The sequence below is a fragment of the Phyllobates terribilis genome, unplaced genomic scaffold (genome assembly GCF_046119375.1).
Source record: "Phyllobates terribilis strain yellow unplaced genomic scaffold, ASM4611937v1 Scaffold_8__6_contigs__length_399053987, whole genome shotgun sequence".
NCBI classification, from domain to species: domain Eukaryota; kingdom Metazoa; phylum Chordata; class Amphibia; order Anura; family Dendrobatidae; genus Phyllobates; species Phyllobates terribilis.
Window position 1 is genome coordinate 350,199,717 of NW_027362768.1, and position 25,143 is coordinate 350,224,859.

The 25,143-nt window shown below is 46.5% G+C and overlaps 1 long non-coding RNA gene across 2 annotated transcripts in view; it reads right to left on the bottom strand.

Moving 5' to 3' along the window:
- LOC141156559 (uncharacterized) overlaps window positions 1–25,143 on the bottom strand; it is an 810,169-nt gene that overhangs the window by 461,400 nt on the left and 323,626 nt on the right. The gene's annotated exons all lie outside the window — the stretch shown is intronic.

Below are 25,143 nucleotides of genomic sequence, written 5' to 3' on the forward strand. Positions count from 1 at the left end.
TACCTGCTCGAGGGGGCTCTTCACCCGGTAATAATTTACACTGACCACAAGAACTTGGCTTATCTCCAGCATGCCCAGAGACTTAACCCGCGCCAAGCCCGGTGGTCCTTGTTTTTTGCTCGCTTTGATTTTGTTCTTCATTTTCGCCCGGCTGACAAAAACGTCAAGGCGGACGCCTTGTCTCGATCCTTTCTGGTGTCTGATCTCGAGGAAGATCCGAAACACATCATCGATCCCGCCAGAGTAATGCAGGTGGCTCCCGTGAGTCTAAATCGTCTCCCTCCTGGAAAGACGTTCGTATCAGTACCTGATCGGGAGAAGATCCTTCACTGGGGTCACTCGTCTAAACTGGCTGGCCATGCCGGTCAGAAAAAGACCCTCCAGCTTATTACCCGGCACTACTGGTGGCCTACCCTGCACAAGGACGTAATAGACTTTGTTTCTGCCTGTGTGTCCTGCGCCCGCAACAAGGTTCCGAGACATCTGCCAGCCGGTCGCCTCCTTCCGCTCCCAGTACCTGCTGCCCCCTGGCAGCATATAGCAATGGACTTTATAACAGACCTCCCAGTCTCTGCCGGTTGTACGGTCATTTGGGTGGTCGCTGACCGCTTCTCCAAGATGGCTCATTTCGTTCCCCTGCCAGGCCTCCCGTCTGCACCCGAGCTAGCTAAAGACTTTATTTGTCACATCTTCCGTCTTCATGGCCTGCCCCTCCACATCGTGTCGGATCGTGGGGTACAGTTCACCTCACGCTTCTGGAGAGCCACTTGTAAACTGCTAGACGTCACCCTGGACTTCTCTTCCGCTTACCACCCACAGTCCAATGGTCAAGTGGAGCGGATCAATCAGAACCTGACCAGTTACCTCCGGCACTTCGTTAATGCCCATCATTCAGACTGGGTGGATCTCCTACCATGGGCCGAGTTCTCTTATAACAATCACGAGAGCGAATCCTCCTCCAAATCCCCGTTTTTTGCAGTCTTCGGTCAGCATCCTCGGATTACTTTTCCTGTCTCCACCTCTGTGGACAACCCGGCTGCGGAATCTCTCGTTGGCAAATTTTCCTCCATTTGGGAGAGTACCCGATCCGCACTCCTTCAGTAGTCCGAACGGATGAGAAGACACGCTGACAAAAAACGCCTGGATCCTCCACAATTTCGTCCCGGAGATAAAGTCTGGCTCTCATCTAAATATGTCCGACTCAAGATACCTTCTTACAAGTTAGGGCCTCGGTTCATCGGCCCCCTGGAGGTCATCAGTCAGATCAACCCGGTGGCCTATAAATTGAAACTCCCGGCCAACTTACGGATCCCTAACTCCTTCCATGTATCTCTCCTCAAACCTGTGGTACTTAACTCTTTTTCTAAGTCTACAGGTACGCCTCCTGCTCCGGTTTCTGCTGAGGACGAGTTTGAGGTAGAGAACATTCTTGCCACCAAAAGGGTAAGAGGAAAGACCTTTTTTCTAGTAGATTGGAAGGGGTTTGGTCCTGAGGAGAGAACGTGGGAGCCCCGGGAGAACATCCATGCCCCTCTTATCCTTGCTAAATTTCTGTCTGGCCTAAAAAAGGGGGGGCCTAAAGGGGGGGGTACTGTAGCGCCGGCGTCCCTGCCCTCTGCTAGGCAGGGACGCTGTTCCCCTCACCTCCCTGCTCCGTGCCCGGCGTCCTCCTCCCGCTCTGCTGGCAGCGCGCGCTCCTTCCTGGCCACTGTGCTTAGGGCGCGCGCGCGCGCTCTCCCTTCCTCTTAAAGGGGCCGCGCGCCGTCCTAAGGAGTCCCCGGCCAATGGCCGGAGGACTTCACCATATATAAGGCACCTCCTCCAAAATGGAGGTGCCCGAGCAATGTTGTTGCACTGTTCTATTCTGCTTCAGCCCTCAGGTCCCGTTGCCAGTTACCTGCCAGTTACCTGCCTGATTCCTGCCAGAGTCCTGCCAGTTTGCTGTCTGTTTCCTGCCTGTTATTCCTGCTACCTGCTTGCTAGCCTGAGGTCCGACGGTCTGCCTTACAACTCCTGTCAGTCTGTCTAAGGACCAGCTTGCCCGCTCACCTGGGAGCGCACATCAGCTACCTGCCTGCTTGCTAGCCTGAGGTCCGACGGTCTGCCTTTCTACTCCTGTCAGTCTGTCTATGGACCAGCTTGCCCGCTCACCTGGGAGCGCTTCTCCGCTACCTGCCTGCTTGCCTGCCCGGAGGCTCCGCCGTCACGTGCTGTGACCACCAGCTATTCCAGAGACTCTTGCCCGCTCACCTGGGAGCGCTTCTCCGCTACCTGCCTGCTTGCCTACCTGGAGGCTTCGCCGTCACGTGCTGTGACCACCTGCTATTCCAGAGACTCTCGCTTGCTCACCTGGGAGCACACATCCTCCATCTGCCTTGCTAGCCTACCTGGAGGTTCAGCCATCACAGGTCGTACCTACCCTTTACCTAGAGACTGCCCCGGTCACTTGCCGTGACCTCCAGGCCGTTCACCCAGAGACTGCCCCGGTCACTTGCCGTGACCTCCAGCCCGTTCACCCAGAGACTGCCCCGGTCACTTGCCGTGACCTCCAGCCCGTTCATCCAGAGACTGTCCCGGTCACTTGCCGTGACCTCCTGCCCGTACACCCAGAGACTGTCCCGGTCACCTGCTGTGACTGCCTGCCTGGTCGCCACCCGCTCCCTTACAAGGACCGCCCCCTTGTATAGTAGCTCAGAGGTTCCGCCTCCCAGACCCGTTACAAAATCTAGCGCCTTCCAAAAAATGATGCCAGTGTTCAAACGCAAGTTTAATAGCCAGCAACTCCCGATTTCCAACATCATAATTCAGTTTGGTTTCCGAATTTTTTTTCGAAAAGAAGGCACAAGGATGTACTCCACCCTTGTTCTCCTGAGACAAAACTGCTCCGACCCCCACTGATGAAGCATCGACCTCGACCAAAAAAGGTTTGGTCTCATCAGGCTGTATAAGGATAGGGGCAGAACTGAACCTCTCTTTGAGATACTCAAACGCTTCAATGGCCTCAGTAGTCCACTGGGTCGTATTCGCACCTTCCTGGTGAGATCGGTTAGAGGTTTAACAATTACAGAAAAATTCTTAATGAATTTCCTGTAATAATTGGCAAAACCCAAAAACCTCTGTATAGATTTCAAGCCAATAGGCCTAGGCCATTCCTGCACAGCCTGAACCTTCACAGGGTCCATCTCAAAGCCCTCGCTGGAGACAATGTAGCCCAAAAAACTAATTTTCTGCACAGCGAACTCACATTTCTCCAGCTTAGCAAAAAGTGAATTATCACTCAATAACTGCAAAACTTCACGTACACTCTGCCAATGGGACTCCAGATCTGGTGAATAAATCAAAATGTCATCCAAATACACAACCACATTCTTACCAATCAAAGGTCTCAGGATGTCATTAATAAGATTCTGAAAAAATGCAGGTGCATTGGTAAGACCAAAAGGCATAACCAGATTCTCAAAATGACCTACCGGAGTGTTAAAAGCAGTTTTCCATTCATCACCCTCCTTCACATGTAACAAATTGTATGCCCTTCGGAGATCAATTTTTGAGAACCACTTGGCCCCCACTAACTGGTTAAACAAATCAGGAATTAACGGCAATGGGTAGGAATTGCGTATGGTAATCTTATTAATTTCACGAAAATCCAGACATGGACGCAAACAGCCGTCCTTTTTTTAACAAAGAAGAATCCGACCGCCACAGGCGACTTAGAAGGTCTAATGTGACCAGCCGCCAGGCTAGTCTGTATGTACTCCTCCAATGCCTTTCTTTCAGGGATAGTCAGATTAAACAAGCGACTTTTGGGAAGAGTAGCACCTGGAACAAACTCAATGGTGCAATCATAATCCCTATGAGGAGGTAAAACTTACGACTCCTCCTCCGAAAAAACCCTCCAAAAATCTTGAATAGGTACAGGTAATTCCCCTTTTTCCACAGCCGCAATGCGACCATTACAACATTTATCATAGCACTTCGGACTCCAAGACTTAATCACATTAGTAGACCAGTCCAACAAAGGATGTGCAGCTTTAACCAAGGCAATCCTAGAACAACTGGAGAGGGCAAATTATCCAAAACTACCAAATCCAAAATGTCTTGGTGAACACCATTGATAGTGAGAGGAAATGCAGCAGTTTTGTGAGTAATACATTTCAAAGGAGTGTTATCAATTGCAACCACAGAAATAGGAGATGACAAAGGTTTGGATTTCAATTTAAGTTTTTCCAAAAACCCTTTATCAATCACATTAAGTGTTGAACCACAATCCACAAATACCCGAAATCAATCAAATCTCCCTGCAGAGTAGTACACCCAGAAAGGAACACTCCTGCAGAGCGTAAACAAGCTATACGGGCGTAACTGACCTTTTTTTTTTCTTTACTTAAACGACGCTCACAATACTTAATCAAATGGTCAGCTTTACCACAATAAAAACACAAACCTTCAGCGAATCTCCGATCTCTTTCTTGAGAGCGGAGTGACATTGTCCCAACCTTCATTGGTTCTCCGCTGTCAGAGCAGATTTTCTGGAAACTATGACCTGAAGTTACAGGAGTTTTTACATCATTGACCCTGGACCTTATTCTCCTGTCCACACGAACAGCTAACTGCATAGCTTCTTGCAGAGTCTCAGGTGCAGGGAATGCAATTAGCAAATCCTTAACCCTTTCACTCAGACCAGCAAGAAATAAACTTTTCAGCGCCGAATCATTCCACTTAACTTCTGAAGCCCATCTCCTGAAGTGTGTGCAATAAATTTCAACATCATCTGACCCCTGATTCAAACGTCTAAGTTCTGAGTCAGCAGATGAGATTCGATCAGGATCGTCATATAATAGCCCCATAGCATAAAAAAATTCCTCAACAGAACTTAAACACGGATCATTAGGTTGGAGAGAAAAGGCCCACCCCTGTGGTTCTTTGCGCAAAAGTGACATAATAAAACCAATGCGCTGTGATTCATTCCCAGAGGACCTCGGTCTCAAACGAAAATATAACAAACAAGCATTTTTAAAGGAAAAAAAATCTTGCTGTTAACCATAAAAAATATCAGGCAGTCCTACCTTCGGTTCCACAAAATGCGCTCCAGGACAGCTACTCACATGTTGCTGAAGATCGGCCACCTCCAGAGACAATCCCTGCAGGCGTTGAGCCATAAACCATATTGATCCCCGAATTTCTTTCCTTTTAGTTGTTTTTTTTTTGGGCTGGACTTACTGGTATGATCTGCAAAATAAACTAAGGAAAGAATGGGAAAAGCTGTCCCTACAGTAAGACTAAGCTGAATCCCTACAATGTAGCGGGCAGCCTGTTCCTTGTGAACAGACCCGCCTTCGTCTTCGGCTAGTCTGAACGGAGACATATAGAATAAAGGGAGGGGTCCCTAAAAGAACTAAGGACTGGGACAAAAATGGGACACCTCCTAACAGAAGTTGCTGCAGAGCAAGAAGACAAACTGACAAAAAGTACTAGAGGTCCCAGAGAACCAAGCAAACTAGACAGATAGGCACCGAAGCACCTGGCTAGAGAGACAGGCAAAAAACACTGAAGTCCAGCAAAGCCAGAAGGGCGGAGCTGGAATATATAGGCAGCTGGTCACGTGACCGCAAAACACAAGATAGCAAAAACTAACAGGAGGGTTCTAACAATTGCAGCTGTTGCCTATTTGAAGGTTATAGACTCTAACAATGAAGCCCATGTTGGATTTCTATTTGGAAAGGCTAAACTGGCTCCTAAACCTGAACACACCATACCCAGACTTGAGCTCTGTGGAGCCGTACTAGCCATCGAGATTGCAGACTTCATACAGAATGAACTAGCTATTAACGTGGATGACACAAGATTCTACACAGACAGCAAGGTTGTTCTGGGCTACATATACAACCAGATAAAACGCTTCTATGTCTATGTCAGTAACCGCGTTGAAAGGATCAGGAAATCCTCTAAACCTGAGCAATGGAAGTATGTTCCATCACATCTTAACCCTGCTGACATTGCTACTAGGCCAGTGTCTGTTGGTGTCCTCGCAAACTCTTCTTGGTTAAAAGGACCGGGGTTCCTTTGCGGCCAGTGTGAAGAGACTGCTGTTGAAGACAGCTTCTGTCTTCAGGATCCAGACGTTGACCCAGAGATCCGTCCTGATGTCAGCACCCCCATTACCAAAGAGAAGGTTGGCTTGGGCTGACAGCAATTTGAACACTTCTCCAGATGGACAAGGCTTGTTTGCGCCAACACATCTGGAACTTGAACTTGGAACTTTCAAGAAACTTTTGGACTGCTAAAAACACTCATCTGATTGCAACCAGGAACTGTAACCACTGGATTACAATTGGGTTGGAGACAGTTTGGCCTAGTGCGGCTTCTCCAATCCGAAGATGGGCATCCTTTGGATTGCTTCAGGAACTGTTATAGACATTCGTCTACCTCGTTTGTTATATGTTATTGTTGCATTGCATGCATTGTTTGTCTTTCAGGTTGAGGTATCCCTCAGTACTTCAGGAAAACACCCCCACCTCAAGACTGTTAATATAGTGAAATCCAGGGATTTCAGACGGGGAGTGTGCTGTCCAGCTTTTTGTTTGAAAAGACTTTCAGACATTTGGGGCATTACCTAATGTTACATGATTATTGTATTGTTGTACTTTGCTGCCATCTACTGGCCATTGTTATAATACTGTATGTTATAACATGTATTATTCTTGTGTTTTACCCACAAACCCCTTCAGTCTGTAACTCCTCCTATCTCCTGCTCAGCACTTCCTTCTTCTTCTTCACATCCATCTTGACTACTCATGCTGCAGGACTGGAGAAAGGATTCTCTTGTTACCACTTTACCTGGCGCTTCTAATACCTACAATTCCTACCCTTTCCTCATCCTTCACTTTCCCTCATTTCACCTCATCAAGAACTGTAAATAAATCTGTTGAATTCATCACTGCATCATCATTCTGGATTACCACATGCAGTTCATGAGGAACAGGAGCGCAGGTCAGTGAGTTAGTAGAGAAGTAACCTGGCACTCAGAAGACTCATGGGTTCTTTTATAGTTTTTAATAAAGTAGTGCAGAAAAATAAACAACAGACGTTTCGGTCACATTAGACCTTCATCGGTGTACTACAAAAATAAAAATGGCAGTAAGTATCATATAGACATGTATAAATAATACAGATGTGACCAAAATGATCAAATCAAACCAATTAGTCATGAAAAAGTGCTTAAACGAAGTACGACATGGGAAAAAAAGGATGGGAAGGGGAGGAGGATTAGGAGAGGGAATGGTGGCAGATCCTGAAATCTTATAGAAAGAAACTTACCAGTTAGCAGAAGTGGGTATATTAAAGCAGTAGCCTATTAGGTTCTGTAAGCTGTGGGGATAAAAATAAAGGCATAAATGCCATGGACCAAGGCTATTACTAGTATGGAGAGTGAGGGGATTGTCCCTATGAAGTTACCTGTAGATGTGTGGTAGCCGGACACGGTGTCCACCGTTTGTCAGGAGGTGCTATGAGGGACTGAGGACCTTATGGGTCTTAAGTAGGTAGTGGAGAGGGTTAAAGGTCACTCTCTGGGCTGATCATTGGTAGCAGTGGGATTAGAGCGCGCATATAACAATCAGAAGGACCTGAGGAGCGGAAGTAGCGTCATTTGACGTTCTTTAAGGTCCTACAACGAGAAGGGCCGTTCACGTGACCGGAAGTGACGCGCGAGTGCGTTCCACGCTATGTTGTATGCGTTCCACTGCATAAGAGTGTAATGCAGCAGCTTGCTAGTGACGCGCCCCCTGGGCCAGTGTTGTTTGGGGGATACCCGGAGCCGGATCAGATGGGGGTTGTAGTCTCCGAGTGGCGGTGACCCGGTCCGTGCCCAGGGTGTCAAGCTCAGTGTGTGGCAGTCCTACAGATGTTACTGGATGTTCTTTAGTGTCGACTACGCCACCCGTTGATTTGCGGTCACTACGGCCGCCGCTGCAGCAGGGTCCGCTGAGGCTGGTGGTGTGTGTGCAGCTCAGGTAGTATAACCCCCAACGGGAGGGGTATAGCCTCAGGGGGTCAGTTGTAGAGGGTGGTGGTTGTGGTGGTGCAGTGAGAGTGGTAATAAGACTCCGAGTCGGGCTGTGCAGTTCAGGGTTTTACTTACTGCTTTTGCGTTGGTCACTCCGGCCTTGAGTGACCGCCCGAGCCGTGCTGCGTCCACCAGGTCCTGGACTCGGCCAACCCCCAGGTGATTCTGGAGCGTGGTCCTGAGCTCCCTTTCTGACTTGTCCTTCTCTCTGGCCTTCCCCACCAGGGATCCACCTAAGTCCGGCTCCCTCGGGCCTCTTGTTGGTAAAACCCTTGTCTCTGGGTTCCCTGACCCTATTCTTGGTTTGCCTTCCGGGTGGATTTAGTGGGTGGTCGTGGCAGATCCTGCCCACGACCTCCGGTCTCTGGCTAAGGATTAGGGCCCTCCACCAGCTTGGGATCCGGTACCCTTGTGCCAACTCTTCACCCTCTGATCTAATTTTGGGTTCTTGGAGTTCCCTCTTCTCCCCCTCTGGGTCCTTCTTTCTCCTCTCTCTCTCTCTTGGCCTTGGAGCTGGCTGAGCTGCTCTGCTTCTCTGACTCAACTCTGACAGACTGACCCTGATCTAAGATGGTTCCCACCTTATATACTCCCTCTATGTGTGAGCTCAGGTGACCAGCACCCAATGAGCTCCTAGCATTACCCAGACTGCTCCCCCTATCTGCCCCTACACTACTGGGATGTTCCACCCCCCTCCCACTCCAGCCAGGGACAGACACTGTCGTACTTGCACATTTCTCTAGTGGGAGTACCATTGGTCTGTCCCCCGGAAATGGGATGTATGTAGTGCATGCAGCCTACTGAGCTCAGTTCCACACTCCATCCTTACCCGGGAGTGGAATACCACACCTCTGGCTTGAGGCGTAATACCCCTGTAGCAGCCGAATCCTCAGGGTGCTACACTAGCATTACTGTATATGGTCCAGGATGTGTTTACCTGACCATGTACCTTCCCCTTTAACTGACTGGTCACATGACTGTGACATCACACAGGTCCTGTATGCACAGTAAAGGTCTGTACACATGACTGGGACAGCACGCAGGACCTATACACACAGCTGACTGATCACATGACTGTGACATCAGCAAGGTCCTGTCAGTTTGTGTGTGTGTGCACAGGATATATAAACCCTGGTAATTTGAGACAGGTGTGTTCGGTGTGAGGCATGAGGCCTGTGCTGTGTGTGTGTGGGACACCGTTTGTGAGAGGCCTAGTGAGGCCGAGTGAAGCCTGGCAGCCTGAAAGGCAAAGACTGGATCCTGTGCGGATGCTAGTGGCCTTGGAAGTCAGCGGCTTTGGAGTGAAGCCTGGTACCTGAAAGGTCGAGCCTGGATCCTGTGTGGATGTCAGTGGCCTTTGAGGGAGAGCCGACTTGGTGAGGAGTCCTGAAAGGAATGTAAAGACATTGCACGTGTGCATTGATTGTCGCAGCGAAGCAAGTATTCCCCATTATGATGACTAGCGCTGCCTTACATATTGTTCGAGAGTGCAGGCAGCTGCAGCCCGGTTGCTAGGGGCAACGGCACAGGACGAGTGTGGATTAAAGCATCTGGCTGCAACTCGGCGGGGTTGCGAAGATTGGCGTCGCACTCAAACCTGGTTTGCTGTGGCTCGGCGGGGCTCACGAAGTTTAAAGCATCTTGCGGCAACTCGGCGGGGTTGCGAAGATTATCGTCGCACTCAAAACTGGTTTGCGGTGGCTCGGCGGGGCCACGAATATTTTTTCCGGGAGAGCGGTGAAGTTCTAGTGTGAGCAGCGCACCGCGATGGCTGTGAGCAAAGCAGCAGATCTGTCTGGAGCTATTTAGCGGTTGAAGGGCCGGTTGGGACCGGAGCAGGTATTTGGGAAACTTTTACTGGACATGGTGCAGGAACCGCAGGAGCTGTGGGCACCATATGGAATGGCGGCAGTGGACCATTCTATGGACTCTCTGGGGGCACCAGTGTTGTCCCAGAGTGCCCGGGGAGGTGGTAAGAGATGTTGTGAACTGAGTCCTAAGACTACTGCTGATTTTTTTGTGTAAAAATTACCCTGCCGGTGTGGTTGTTAAAAAGGGGGCAGAGTCTAAAAAAGGGGTGGATTTTCACAAGAGTGTGGAGTGTAGAAAACTGAAAATTGTTACTGGTTGTGGGTTGGTACCTCCTAAAAATGACAATGTGACCGTTGATAACGCGGTAACTCCAGTAGAAGGGGGTGACTTCAAAGTGGGAGGTGACCTATTAGTCCACAACACCATGGGGAGTGACACAGACCCCGTAGCTGACTGTGACACTATGAAAGTAAAAAGTGAGTTCAGTCAGGAGGGGCTAGACGAGGGGAGAGAGTCCCCCTCTCGTCGTCGATGGCGCAAGGGCCACAAAAAGGTTGCTCCGGTAGTCCTCGCTGAAAATGAAAATAAAGAGAATGTAGTACTGTGTGCCTTTGCTTCAAGTGTGGGTCCTCCTTTAGAGGTAGAAGAGGAGGTGATGTTGCCAGTAGCAACCTCCAGTGCGGTACTGAGACTGATGGATCAGGATCTGACAGCCCTGAAAGAGAAGGTGGCCAGTCATGACCAAGAACTGGAGCCTATCAGGCAACAGTGTCAGAGTGACGTGCAGCAGATAAGGGAAAACCTGGGGAACGTGTCCGCAGACCAGCTGAACCTGGAGTCTGAACAGCAGAAAATATACCAGGTTATGAGGAACTGGCAGCGAGACGTGGAGGGAAGCAACGCGGAAATTAACCATTGGAAGGAAATGTTCTACGCAATTAAGGAGGACCGCCGCAAAATCAAGGAAGAGGTTTTGCAGTTGAAGCTTGAGAAGGAGGCGCGGCAGGATGGTGTTTCTGGACGTGAACAAATCCTAGAACGTCTGCGCAAACAGCTCAACCAGGAGCTGTGTGACTCCAAGAAGGAGTATGGTGAACGCAGTAGGGAACTGCAACAGAGTAAGAGAGATTATGAGGATCTCCTCAAGGTGAAGGAAAAACTAGAGGAGGATAAGGCGGGTGCAGAGCAAGTGCACCAAGTGGTTGAGACCACTCTGTAAGACACCCGTGAGGAGAATGATGGTCTCTGGGGAAAGACCCTAGATCTGGAAGCTCAGGTGAAGGAGCTACAGATGTCCTGTGATACTCTCCAGAAGGCGGAGACGTACCTTAAGGAAACAGTCAGCAAGATGGAAGCTGAGCGAGAGAGGATGGAGGAGTCCATCGGAAAAGCCACAGACCAGGGCCAGGAGTTGACCGCTGGTGATGGGAGGTATGAAGCAGATACCTCCTCGAGTGATGTGGGCTCGGAGGGTTCGGTGGATGTCGGAGCCGAGTTCAAGCAGCTCAAGGAGTTGCTACAAACCCAGTGGACGCAAGAGAAGCGTGAGAGACTGGCTATTGAGAGCCGAGTGGGCGCATTGGAGATGGAGAGGTCTGAGAGAACTCTGCTGCTGGAAGAGCAGTTGAAGCAGGAAGAGCTTCAGAGACGGGCCGCTGAGAGGCGAGTGACGGAGCTAGAGGAAGAAGTTTCCGGGCTCAAAAGTCGCCTGACAAAGTATCACTCAGTGAACGAGGCATTCTTGGAGAAGGAAAAGGGTGAACACGTTGTACTCACTCCCTTATACCATGAGAAGGTGGACCTGAGGAGAGCTAAGAGCAGGGTAACAGAAGATAAATATGAAGTGTAAGTGGTCAAGACGAAAATTCGTGAATTTGTAGCTGTGAGTCAGCTCAGGGTAAGCATACAGGGGGAAGAAGCTGAAAGTCAGTTGTCCCTGAACCCTGAGCTGGTTGATCGTCTGGAAACTACTGGTGAGTCCGAAACGTCTTGGTACAAATGCCTCATAGATGTACCCGAGGATTTGAGGGAAGAATGCACCCGTGAGTCCGTGCATGAAGAGTTTAAGAAAGCTGTGGGAGCCTGTAAGGTGTACTTGACCTCCGAAGCTAAACAGCTGGTGGTTCTGTCCATGACCGAAGTCACAGTGAAGAGAGTGGCGATCCTAAGTTATATGCATTGGCGATGTATTCGCACGAAGCGGTTTCTCCGGTTGAAGATGGAACAAGCCGTTAGACAACTGGATGAGGAAATCTCACAGTATGCGTGAAGAGGTCATCCGGGTGCCTCATGTTCTGGTGAGAGAGCTCATTGGGAGAAGCGGTCGAGCCATGCAGATGATGGTCAAGAAGTCTGGTGTGGTGAAAGTAAGCAGTCCACGTGATCATCAGGACTGGATACCAGACGAAGACGGCATGGTGTCCTTCTCCGCTGCAGGAACAGAAGAAAGCCTAGAATATATATGCATGCTGATTGAATACTGAGTGACCTACCTGCGAGAGGTAGAACAATTGAATCTCGCTAGACTGCGAGTAGATAGACAGCATCATCTGAGCAGCAGAAGATGGAAGCCGTCTAGAAATAGTGAGACCCGACAGAGAAAGGGCCCCCTAAATACCAGAACAGCTACAGCTGGAGTTAGGGACCTTTCAAGATGTCCTGAGAGTAGTGGGCGTGGGTTTAGAGGTAGTGAGACCTCCAGTGACTCAGGTTTGAGAAGCCCATACAAACGACCCAATAGAGGACGGGACATTACGGAGTCGAACCGGACCTTAGATACCAGGGCATGTGAGTCACACCGCTGTATGACTGACCGCTGGGAACGGGGGAGACCTGACAAGGTTACGACTGACCGCTGGGAGCGGGGGAGGTCTGACAAGATTATGACTGACCGCTGGGAGCGGGGGAGACCTGACAAGGTTACGACCCGGAAAGGTGACCTGACGAAGTCAGTGACAGTGACAAATGCTAGGTCCCTAAGGAATGGGCTAATGTCGTTGACTAAGGTTCCAGGGGCTGAGTAGCACAATTGTAAAGTACATGGTCTCTATGTGAGCTGGGGGTTATAATGTTATTGTGTATATTATGTGTTCAACCACACAAGTTTGAACAGAGGGGGGGATATGTAATGCAGCAGCTTGCTAGCATTACTGTATATGGTCCAGGATGTGTTTACCTGACCATGTACCTTCCCCTTTAACTGACTGGTCACATGACTGTGACATCACACAGGTCCTGTATGCACAGTAAAGGTCTGTACACATGACTGGGACAGCACACAGGACCTATACACACAGCTGACTGATCACATGACTGACATCAGCAAGGTCCTGTCAGTTTGTGTGTGTGTGCACAGGATATATAAACCCTGGTAATTTGAGACAGGTGTGTTCGGTGTGAGGCCTGTGCTCCGTGTGTGTGGGACACCGTTTGTGAGAGGCCTAGTGAGGCCGAGTGAAACCTGGCAGCCTGAAAGGCAAAGACTGGATCCTGTGCGGATGCTAGTGGCCTTGGAAGGCAGCGGCTTTGGAGCGAAGCCTGGTACCTGAAAGGTCGAGCCTGGATCCTGTGTGGATGTCAGTGGCCTTTGAGGGAACGACGGCTGGAGACCCCTACCTGGGAAGCCACAAAGCCACAGTGGTGGCAGATTAAATGGACTGCAGCAACTGACAAGGTTCTCATCCATCCTCCCAGTGGATGGCCATGGAACAATGAGGTGGAATAAGATTCTACAGGTGAACAACTGGCTACGTCGATGGTGCCGTCAACAAGGATTTGGATTTCTGGATCACGGAATGAATTACCTATACGATGGACTACTTGCTAGAGATGGGGTGCACCTTACGAAGACTGGAAAACATGTATTTGGAAGTCGCCTTGCTACACTCATCAGAAGAGCTTTAAACTAGAACAATGTGGGAAGGGAAGCAAAAGGCCAGAAAAAGCCATACAGCTGACAAATACTATTGAGATCTCTGCTACTGGAAGTGGAAAGGAAGAACAAAGACAAAACAATTTAAATAATAAAAATATGGGAGGAAGAGAAACCAATCACAAACTAAAATGTTTTTATACAAATGCACAAAGCATGGGCAACAAACAAGGAGAATTGGAACTACTAATGCAGGAAAAGGAATATGATGTCATTGGAATCACTGAAACTTGGTGGGACGATACACATGATTGGAATAAAAGGCTAAAAGGATACAACTTATTTGCAAGAAACAGACTTGATAAACGAGGAGGAGGTGTTGCATTGTATGTTAGAAAAGCGTATATCTGCACAGAGATTGAAGCTTCAGAGACTAGGAGTTCTGTGGAAACTGTTTGGGTAAGAATACAAGGAGAGAACAACGGAAAGGACACCATTGTAGGCATTTACTACAGGCCACCTGGGCAAGCTGAAGATATGGATGAACTCTTTATGTATCAAATGACCAAGTTCTCCAAAAAATATGACGTAGTGGTCATGGGAGATTTCAACTATCCAGACATTTGTTGGGAATCTCTCTCAAGTAAAACTAACAGGTCAAGCAAATTCTTATCCTCTCTTGCTGACAACTTTATCTTCCAAAAGGTAGGGGAGAAAACAAGGGGATCTGCTACTTTGGATCTAATCCTTATAAACAGGGAGGAAATGGTTGAGGAGGTAAAGGTGGCTGGGACCCTAGGAGGCAGCGATCATGCTATTATAGAATTTTGGATAACTAGAGGAGGAAGACATGTGAAGACTCAGACTTCAAGGTTAGATTTTAGAAAGGCAGATTTTAAGAGACTCAGAAAGAGAATAGGAGGGATCCAATGGCTGGATGTCCTTAAGGACAAAAATATCCAGGAAGGATGGGAAATTTTTAAAAATGAGATTCTCAAAGCACAATCGTTAACAATCCCGAAAAGTAGGAAGAATGGGAAGCATTTAAGGAAACCAGGATGGATGAACACAGAACTTAAACACATGCTAAAAAGAAAGAAAGAAATGTTTATTAAATGGAAAGAGGGAGGCATATCTAAAGAAGATTATAATGCAGTCTGCAGATCCTGTAGGGCACGTATCAGGTTAGCTAAAGCTGACAATGAATTAAGGCTTGCAAGAGATGTCAAAAGCAATAAAAAAGGATTTTGGGGGTATGTCAAAAGTAAAAGAAAAGTCAAAGATGCTATAGGATTTTTACAGGATGAAAATGGAGAAATGGTAAGAGAGGATGTTGAGAAGGCCGAACTTTTTAATTCCTATTTTGCATCTGTTTTCTCTCAGAAAGAAAATGTAACATCAACTGATCTTCACTGTCCTTTTAAAGGAATAGAGGAATCCAAGTTATCTGTAAACAGAAAGATTGTGAGGGAATATTTAGCTAACATAAATGAGTTCAAGTCTCCAGGTCCAGATGAATTACACCCCAGAGTACTGAAGGAGATTGTAGAAGAAATTTTAGAACCACTCTCCATAATCTTTGAAAATTCTTGGAGAACAGGAGAAGTCCCAGAAGACTGGAGAAGAGCAAATGTTGTTCCTATCTTCAAAAAGGGGAAGAAGGTGGACCCAGGGAACTATAGGCCGGTGAGTCTGACTTCTATACCAGGAAAGATCTTTGAACAAATTATTAAACAACATGTATGTAAGTACATGGATAAGAATGAAGTGATTAACCAGAGTCAGCATGGGTTTGTAACTAACAAGTCATGACAGACTAACTTAATTTCCTTCTATGACAGAATCACTGACTGGGTGGATCAGGGAAATGCTGTAGATATAGTATATCTTGACTTCAGCAAAGCATTTGACAAAGTATCTCACACCATCCTTATTGAAAAAATGACCAAGTATGCAATGGACCAGGCAACTGTTAGGTGGATTCATAACTGGCTTAGTGATCGGACTCAAAGGGTGGTTGTAAATGGCTTCACATCCAGCTGGATGAATGTCTCAAGTGGGGTACCACAGGGCTCCGTCCTGGGACCTGTATTGTTCAACATCTTTATCAATGATTTAGATGAAGGAATTGAGGGTAAACTGATTAAATTTGCTGATGACACAAAGCTAGGAGGGATAGCTAATACTAGAGAAGAGAGAGAGAGGATTCAAAAAGACCTAAATAAACTGGAGCAGTGGGCAGCAACCAACAGAATGGTTTTTAACAGGGAAAAATGCAAAGTACTACATCTGGGCAATAAAAATGAAAAAAGCATATACAGAATGGGAGGAATAGAGCTAAGCAACAGTACATGTGAAAAAGACTTAGGTATACTAATAGATCATAGACTGAACATGAGTCAACAGTGTGATGCAGCAGCAAAAAAGGCAAATACAATTCTGGGATGTATTAACAGAAGCATACAGTCTAGATCACGTGAAGTCATTATCGGTCTTTACTCCTCTTTGGTCAGACCTCATCTGGAATACTGTGTACAGTTTTGGGCACCACATTTTAAAAAAGACATAGACAAACTGGAGCAAGTTCAGAGAAGAGCGACCAGAATGGTGACTGGTATGCAAACCATGTCCTATGAGGAACGGTTGCAGGATTTGGGAATGTTTAGCTTGCAAAAAAGAAGACTGAGAGGAGACTTAATAGCTGTCTACAAATATGTCAAGGGCTGTCACATTGTAGAAGGATCATCTTTATTCTCATTTGCACAAGGAAAGACTAGAAGCAATGGGATGAAACTAAATGGGAGGAGACACAGATTAGATATTAGAAAAAACTTTTTGACAGTTAGGGTGATTAATGAGTGGAACAGGCTGCCACGAGAGGTGGTGAGTTCCCCTTCAATGGACATCTTCAAACAGAGGCTGGACAGACATCTGTCTGAGATGATCTAGTGAATCCTGCTTTGAGCAGGGGGTTGGACCAGATGACCCAGGAGGTCCCTTCCAACTCTACCATTCTATGATTCAACTAAACCCGGCAAAGGTAATACACTTTGTTACATGGACTGTGTTATGGACATTGATAATTTATTACCTTGCCGTAGGCTGTAACCTGGAGCAAGTGGGCCTGTGTGCCACTTGGCTCGTGAATATTATAGATATGTGTGTCGGCGTGCCACTGAGTTGGACCCGGTGAACTGTGGCTTATGAAGTAATAAACTGCAACATTGTGAGAAAAATGTAAAGACATTGCACGTGTGCATTGATTGTCGCAGCGAAGCGAGTATTCCCCATTATGATGACTAGCGCTGCCTTACAAAGAGTAGCGCTGGAGACAGTTTGGTAGGATGGAGGGATGTGATAGGATCAGGATAGGAGTCCAGGAGGGTAGGGGATCAGGAGGGAGGAACACCAATTAGGATGGGATCTAAAGAAAATGAGAAAAAGGGTATAAATAACATGATCATAGTATGCATCATTAAACCAACATAGAATAATATAGATCATATCAGCAAGGCATCGCATATTTCAAGACATCAGAGAATCAGAGTAATGATTACAATAACAGGGTATCCCATATAGGTCAATATGATAATGACAACTGAGTTATTAGTCCCTTGGATAAACGGTATCATATGTAGAAAATCAAAGGTCCCTGTTAAATGCCATAGTTAAGCCCATGTTCAATATGATTGCATGAGCTAATTGATAACTAAGTGAATGAGCTAAGATCATATTCTTTATTGAGTCCTTTAGGGGATAGTGATTGTAGCTCATGGATCCAAAAAGACTCCCTGCGTTTTAACAAACAGATTCGGTCTCCTCCCCGTCTGGGAGGGGGGAAATGTTCAATCACCTGGAATTTGAGTTGTGACACCAGATGACCGGCTGTCACAAAATGTAAGGGAACTGGTAAGAGTAAATTTTTACAACGTATTGTTGATTTACGCTTAGAGATCCTATCTTTGATACACTGAGTAGTCTCCCCCACATAAATCAGGCCACAAGGGCATTTTGAAACGTAAACCACGTAGGAAGAGTTGCATGTGAAATAATCCCTAATTTTATACTGTTTGCCTGATTGTGGGTGATAGATAGTATCTCCCCGGATAATGTTATTGCATTGGTGACATTGTAAACATGGAAAAGTCCAATGTTTCGGAGTGGATAGGAATCTCTGTCTTGGTTGAGTGTTAGTGGTACCGATGTCTGAGTGGACGAGTTGGTCACGGAGGTTGGTGGATCTTTTATAACATGGTAAGAACGGGACCTTAAATTCTGGAACTGTTGGATAAGCTGTTTTCAATATGTTCCAGTGTTGTCTGATCTTTTTATGTAATATTGAAACCATAGGATGGTAAGTATGGACGAATGGTATGCGTTTGTTAGAAGTAAGACGAGTGCTTGTAGTGGGCTCTAAGGCTCGAGATGACAGAGGTTATCCACCAGCCATGTTAAGAATTTTTTCCCTCATCTCAGTGATCCTGACATCCTGTGTAGAGGGGTTACTAACAATGCGTTGAACCCAGTGGAATTGGGATCTGGGTACTGAGGTAAAGATGGATTTCGGGTGAAGGCTCGTGTAGTGTAGAAGAATATTTCTGTCTGTGGGTTTCACATACAAGTCAGTAGAGAGGAAGCCCAGCTCATCTTTGATGATGGTGGTATCAAGGAAATGAATAGATTGTCTACTGGAAGACATGGTGAAACCAAGACCATCCCAGGATGAGTTCAGAATTTCAAAAAATTGTGTCAAAGTCTCCATGGGCCCTGTCCAAATGCAGAAAATGTCATCTATGTATCGCTTCCATAACCTAGAGTGGGTCTTGAATAGTGGATTTGTGTATACTACCTCTTCCTCAAATCTTGACATGTAGCAGTTAGCATACGGGGGGGCTACATTAGACCCCATTGCGGTACCCTGTTTCTGTAGGTAAAAAGTGTCTTGGAATAAGAAGAAATTTTTAGATGGGACCAAGGTTAAAAGATCTAGGCAGAGGCAGTTCATCTCTGGTGGTGTATGGGAAATAGCCAGTAGGTTTTTTACACAAGTGATCCCTTTCTCATGTGGGATGGAGGTATATAGGTTATTGACATCAAATGTGACTAATAAGGATTCTGGGTGGATCTGTGCGATCTCTTTAATAATAGTGAGGAAGGCTCCTGTGTCAAGGATGAAGGATGTGGTCTGTTTAACCAAAGGGGTCAATATTTTTTCCAAGAAAATCGCTAAAGGTGATAGAATGAAATTAGTGGCAGCGACTATCGGACGGCCCGGGGGGTTTTCGAGATTCTTGTGAATTTTCGGTAAGGTATAAAACACTGGAGTAATTGGGAAGGTATTGGTTAAGAATTCACGGGTTTTGTTGTCAATTGTTCCCTTAAGGTAATGATGTTCCAGGGTTTTGGAGATAGCCTCCTTAATAGTGGAGGTGGGGTCGTGTGTAAGTCTCTCATAAACTGAGTTGTCGTCTAGTTGTCTATGAATCTCATTCAGATAGGTGGATTTGTCCATTACTACTATCGCCCCGCCCTTGTCCGCTGATCTTGATGATAATGGAAGAATCAGATTGGAGTGTTTTTAGTGCTTGTCTGTCCAAAGAGGACAGATTCTGTTGGTAATGTAACCGGCCTAAATCAATATCTGATCGTAATTTTTGGAAAGATTGTTTAATAAAATCGATGAAAGTTTCTGCAGCATGGTAGTTCTGGGGGGGTCGATAAGTACTTTTATTCTTTAATCCTAGGCTAGCCGCTGTGATGCTGACTGGATTAATGATAGGTGTAGTGGTATTGGGAATAACCTCCTGAGAAGTGAGCCTTGAGTCTAATAGATCTGAAAAACCTTTGTAAATCCATCTCTAAACCAAAAGTATTACACTTGTAAGACGGGCAGAAAGACAGGCCTTTCTGTAACACCGATAGTTCCGCTATGCTGAGGGATCGTGACGAAATGTTCACAACTAATGGGGTCATACCTGGGAGCGTGTAACCCTAACGAAGCTCCTGTCGCCAACTGTTGGTACCGCCTCTCCTCGTCCTCCTCTTTTTCGGTTGTACTTCTTCCGAAAACCTAAATAATGAGTAGAGGTGGATGGGTGATTTGGTCTGTCCAATTCCGAGCCAGAAGAGGAAAGGTCGGTGGAGGAGTGACCCGGTTGTCCCGGACCACGTCGTGTGCTGGAGAAGTCGCGCCATTTGTATACTCGATCCTTCTGGTAGTCCTCTGCGTCACGGATGAATTTCAGTCGTTTCCTGTTTTCTGTATCCCGTCGGTGTTGTTCCAGGTTCTGATTTACCTTGGTCTTTAGAGAATTCAATTCTTCTATGGAGATCGTGGATGCTAGTTGAGTTTCAATGCTAGAAATCTGTTCTTTGGATGCGATGATTTCCTTCTGTAAGAATTCAATCGTTAAAGTCATGAGATCAAACGAGCATTTGTTTAAAATAAGTTCAAACTTTATGCAATAGTCCTCTTGGTCATAGAAAAGTGTAGGGCGTAATGGGACTCTAAGTCCCCTTGGAATACGTTGGACTCTGACGTATTTAGAGAGTGTGGCACAATGTAGTTCAAGATTAGTACAGTGGCGTAACTCCTTTTCCCAATCTCTACCTCTCGTCTCCTTCGGCGGTTCCTCCCTCCTGATCCCCTACCCTCCTGGACTCCTATCCTGATCCTATCACATCCCTCCATCCTACCAAACTGTCTCCAGCGCTACTCTTATGCAGTGGAACGCATACAACATAGCGTGGAACGCACTCGCGCATCACTTCCGGTCACCTGACCGGCCCTTCTCGTTGTAGGACCTTAAAGAACGTCAAATGACGCTACTTCCGCTTCTCAGGTCCTTCTGATTGTTATATGCGCGCTCTAATCCCACTGCTACCAATGATCAGCCCAGAGAGTGACCTTTAACCCTCTCCACTACCTACTTAAGACCCATAAGGTCCTCAGTCCCTCATAGCACCTCCTGACAAACGGTGGACACAGTGTCCGGCTACCACACATCTACAGGTAACTTCATAGGGACAATCCCCTCAATCTCCATACTAGTAATAGCCTTGGTCCATGGCATTTATGCCTTTATTTTTATCCCCACAGCTTACAGAACCTAATAGGCTACTGCTTTAATATACCCACTTCTGCTAACTGGTAGGTTCCTTTCTATAAGATTTCAGGATCTGCCACCATTCCCTCTCCTAATCCTCCTCCCCTTCCCATCCTTTTTTTCCCATGTTGTACTCCCTTTAAGCACTTTTTCATGACTAATTGGTTTGATTTGATCATGTTTGGTCACATCTGTATTATTTATACATGTCTATATGATACTTACTGCCATTTTTATTTTTGTAGTACACCGATGAAGGTCTAATGTGACCGAAACGTCTGTTTATTTTTCTGCACTACTTTATTAAAAACTATAAAAGAACCCATCAGTCTTCTGAGTGCCAGGTTACTTCTCTACATGACTACGGGCTTGTAACCCTACCTGGGCACCACCATCACCTCAGGAGTGCGGTAGTTTTCATCTATTCAGGTCAGTGAGTTGACGCTATCCGCCACTGCTTATACAGAGATCCGTGTCACATCCCTCAGACACATCTCGCCCCACGTACATCGGTGGCAGAATATACTCCATACAGTATTATGGGCACCACATGGTCCTCCATACAGTATTATGGACACCACATGGTCCTCCATACAGTATTATGGACACCATATATTGCTTCATACAGAATAATGGACCGCATATAATGCGCCATACAGTATAATGAGCCCCATATATTGCTCCATTCAGTATAATGGACTCCATATATTGCTCCATAAAGTAAAATGAGCCTCATATATTGCTCCATACACTATGGGCCCCATATATTGCTCCATACAGTATTGGCCCTATATATTGCTCCATAAATAGTGGGCCCAATATATTGCTCGATAAAGAATAGGCCCCATATAATGCTCCATAGATAATGGGCCCTATATAATACTCCATACATAATGAGCCCCATATAATACTCCTTACATAAAAAAAAAATCAAATACTCACCGCTCCTTGCTGGAAGCAGGCCTGTCTCATCAGCATCTTCCGATTCTCTGCACTGGGACTGCTCAGCAGAGGGCGCTCTGTAGTGACGTCATCGCGCCCTCTGCCCTGAGATGTTACAGAGTAAGAAGACGCAGAAGACAGAGGAGCAGCAGAGGAACAGGGAGAGGTAAGTATTGCAAACAGTTTAAAGCACTGGGAAAGGCCCAGTGCAAGTGCCCATTCGCTGGCATCAGGCCCCGCCGACTCATGGGCCCCATAGCGCACTGGTGTCCCAGAGGGTGAGTGGGCCCCCTGCTCGCTCAGGGCCCAGGCACTTGCCCGGGTGGTGATGCCGGCCCTGGGTACAACACATACGGCACCCGTTTTTAACTGATCCGCTGCAATGATTATGTAGGAAACTGTATTCATTTACAATTATCCACAGCGTGAGAGAAAACAGCTACAACATTACTGAATAAACAGAAACCCTGCAAGTATAAGAAAATGATTTTATTAAGAATATTTTGCATATCAATCCAGTTTGAAAAAAAATAACTTATTAAGCATTTTTTGCAACGTAGCAGTCCACATCTGACAGACTCCTGTAACTCTGGACACAGTATAATAGTGTGGCCGCTGTTCTCTAGCAGGACCCTCTAATGATAGAAGCAGGACGGCATACTGTATCTCGCACAACGCTACCTGCATGCCATCTGATTTGCTAAGTGCTCCAGCCGTATAAATATCACTATGTATACAATATACTCCGAAAAGATGTCAGAGATTACTGTGAAGTTAAAATATTGTCGCCCCCATTGAGCAGGAATGATTAGAGATGGACAAGCTCCAGTTGGCAGACAGTCAGTGATGGCGGAGAGCTGATCATCTTTACTCGCTGCTCATTAGGAAAGTGGTCGCTTTCTGAAACCATTTGACTCTGAACTCGGCGTCAGACGGCATTATGTAAGAGGCCAATGTCTGAGTGGTTTTTGTGTCCGTTTGTCCTTCCTCTGCTCTTTCTGCCAAAAGATCCTCACCCATAACCTAAGGATTAAAATAAAGTTGAATTGTTACTAATATTATTTTTTTAAATTTAGCACATGAATTGAATTTCATAAATTAAAAGAAAACTTTCCCTCCGATGTCCACAAAACTGAGCGCCACTACATAAGCCACAAATAGTCTCCCCTCTCTCTCCCAGTCTGTGCAGCGTACGGGAACCATTTAAATGGGTGCAGGGCCGATTTTAGATAAAGTGGGGCCCTGGGGAAAAGTTTAAAGTGGGGTCCCAAATGCTGACATACAGCACCACACAAACATTTAGCTTGTATTTACATGCGCTGAGATCAGGCCGCTAAACGAGCGCAATCCACAATACTGAAGCCGTTCGACGCTTGTTTCCCGACCTCTTTACACCAGCTGAGGAAGAATGATGGATACAGAACAATCACTAATAGATCAATCTGTCCCCATACAGCATCATGTTATCCACCGGGCGATGTGCTGCTGAGAACAAGGATTTTTGTTCTGGCATAAACAATCCAATTACTCGATGAATAGGCAGCATTTTGCTTGTTTAGTATAATACATGCCATAGTCCTCCATATTTTATAATGTGCCCCACAGCCCCCCATATTGTATAATGAGGCCCATAGTCCTCCATATAGTATAATACACTCCCGATAGCCCTCCATATAGTATAATGCACTCCCCATAGCCCTCCATATTGTATAATGTGCCCCACAGCCCTTCATATTGTATAATGTGGCCCATATTCCTCCAAATAGTATAATATATTCCCCATAGCCTTCTATATAGTATAATGCACCTCATAGTTCTCCATATAGTATAATGCACCTCATAGCCCTCCATATAGTATAATATACTCTCCACAGTCCTCCATATAGTATAATGCACGCCCCATAGTCTTTCATATTGTACAATGTGCCCACAGCACACCATATTGTATAATGTGGCCAATATTACTCAATATAGTATAATATATTCCCCATAGCCTTCTATATAGTCTAATAGTCCTCCATATAGTATAATACACTGCCCCATAGCCCTCCATATAGTATAATACACTGCCCCATAGCCCTCCATATAGTATCATACACTGCCCCATAGCCCTCCATATAGTATCATACACTGCCCCATAGCCCTCCATATAGTATCATACATTGCCCCATAGCCCTCCATATAGTATAATATAATGCCTCATAGCCCTCCATATAGTATAATACACTCCCTATAGTATAACACACTCCCTATAGTATAATGCACTCCCAAAGGTCTTCAATATTGTATAATGTGCCCCACAGAGCTCCATATTGTATAATATGGCTCATATTCCTCCAAATAGTATAATACACTCCCCATAGCATAATGCACCTCATAGTCCTCCATATAGTATAATACACTCCCCATAGCCCTCCATATAGTATAATGCACTCCCCATAGTCCTCCATAAAGTATAATACACTCCCCATAGCCCTCCATATAGTATAATATACTCCCCGTAGTCCTCCATATAGTATAATGCACTCCCCATAGTCCTCCATATTGTATAATGTGCCCCCCAGCCCTCCATATTGTATAATGTGGCCCATATTCCTCAATAGAGTATAATACATTCCCCATAGTCTTCCATATAGTATAATACACTCCCCATAGCCCTCTATATAGTATAATACACTGCCCCATAGCCCTCCATATAGTACACCGCGTGCAGAATTATTAGGCAAATGCGTATTTTGATCACTTTGATCCCTGCCCTGGGAAAAGATGGTGGGGGTACTCGGAACCGGGTCAGATGTTAGGGGGGATGCAGTCGTGGACCGGACCCGTTCCGTGCCCAGGGCCGTCACATTAAAAAGGATGTAAGGGCTTTCAGGGTTGAGTGGTATTATCGACTACGCCACCTGCGGAGTCTGGTGATGCGCCACCAGCGCTGCTAGCAGTCCTCTGAGGCCGGGAGTTGTGGCAGCTTGCGATGGTATAACTCCCCACAGGCGGAGCTGTGCCTCAGGGCAGATGAGACAGGAGGATGGGGAGAGTAGTCCTGGGTCACTCGGGTGCGGTGTGGTGCAGCGCAGAAATAAAGGAACCATAGGCCATAAGGATAGTCTTTCAGGTCTTTTACTCACAGTTCTTTTAGCTCAGCCGCAAGGCTTCTACCTGCTCCTCATGGATGACTGCGGCCACCAGGGATGAGGGCTCAGCGCACCCAAGTCCTTCAGGTGCCTGGATCAGGACCCTCAGAGTGTTCCTAACTCTCCCCTTTTTGGACCTCTCCTGTCCGTGTGTAGACTAAAGGCTGGGTATCTCTCTGGACTTTCCACAGATTTGGGGCACGGCGGCAATTG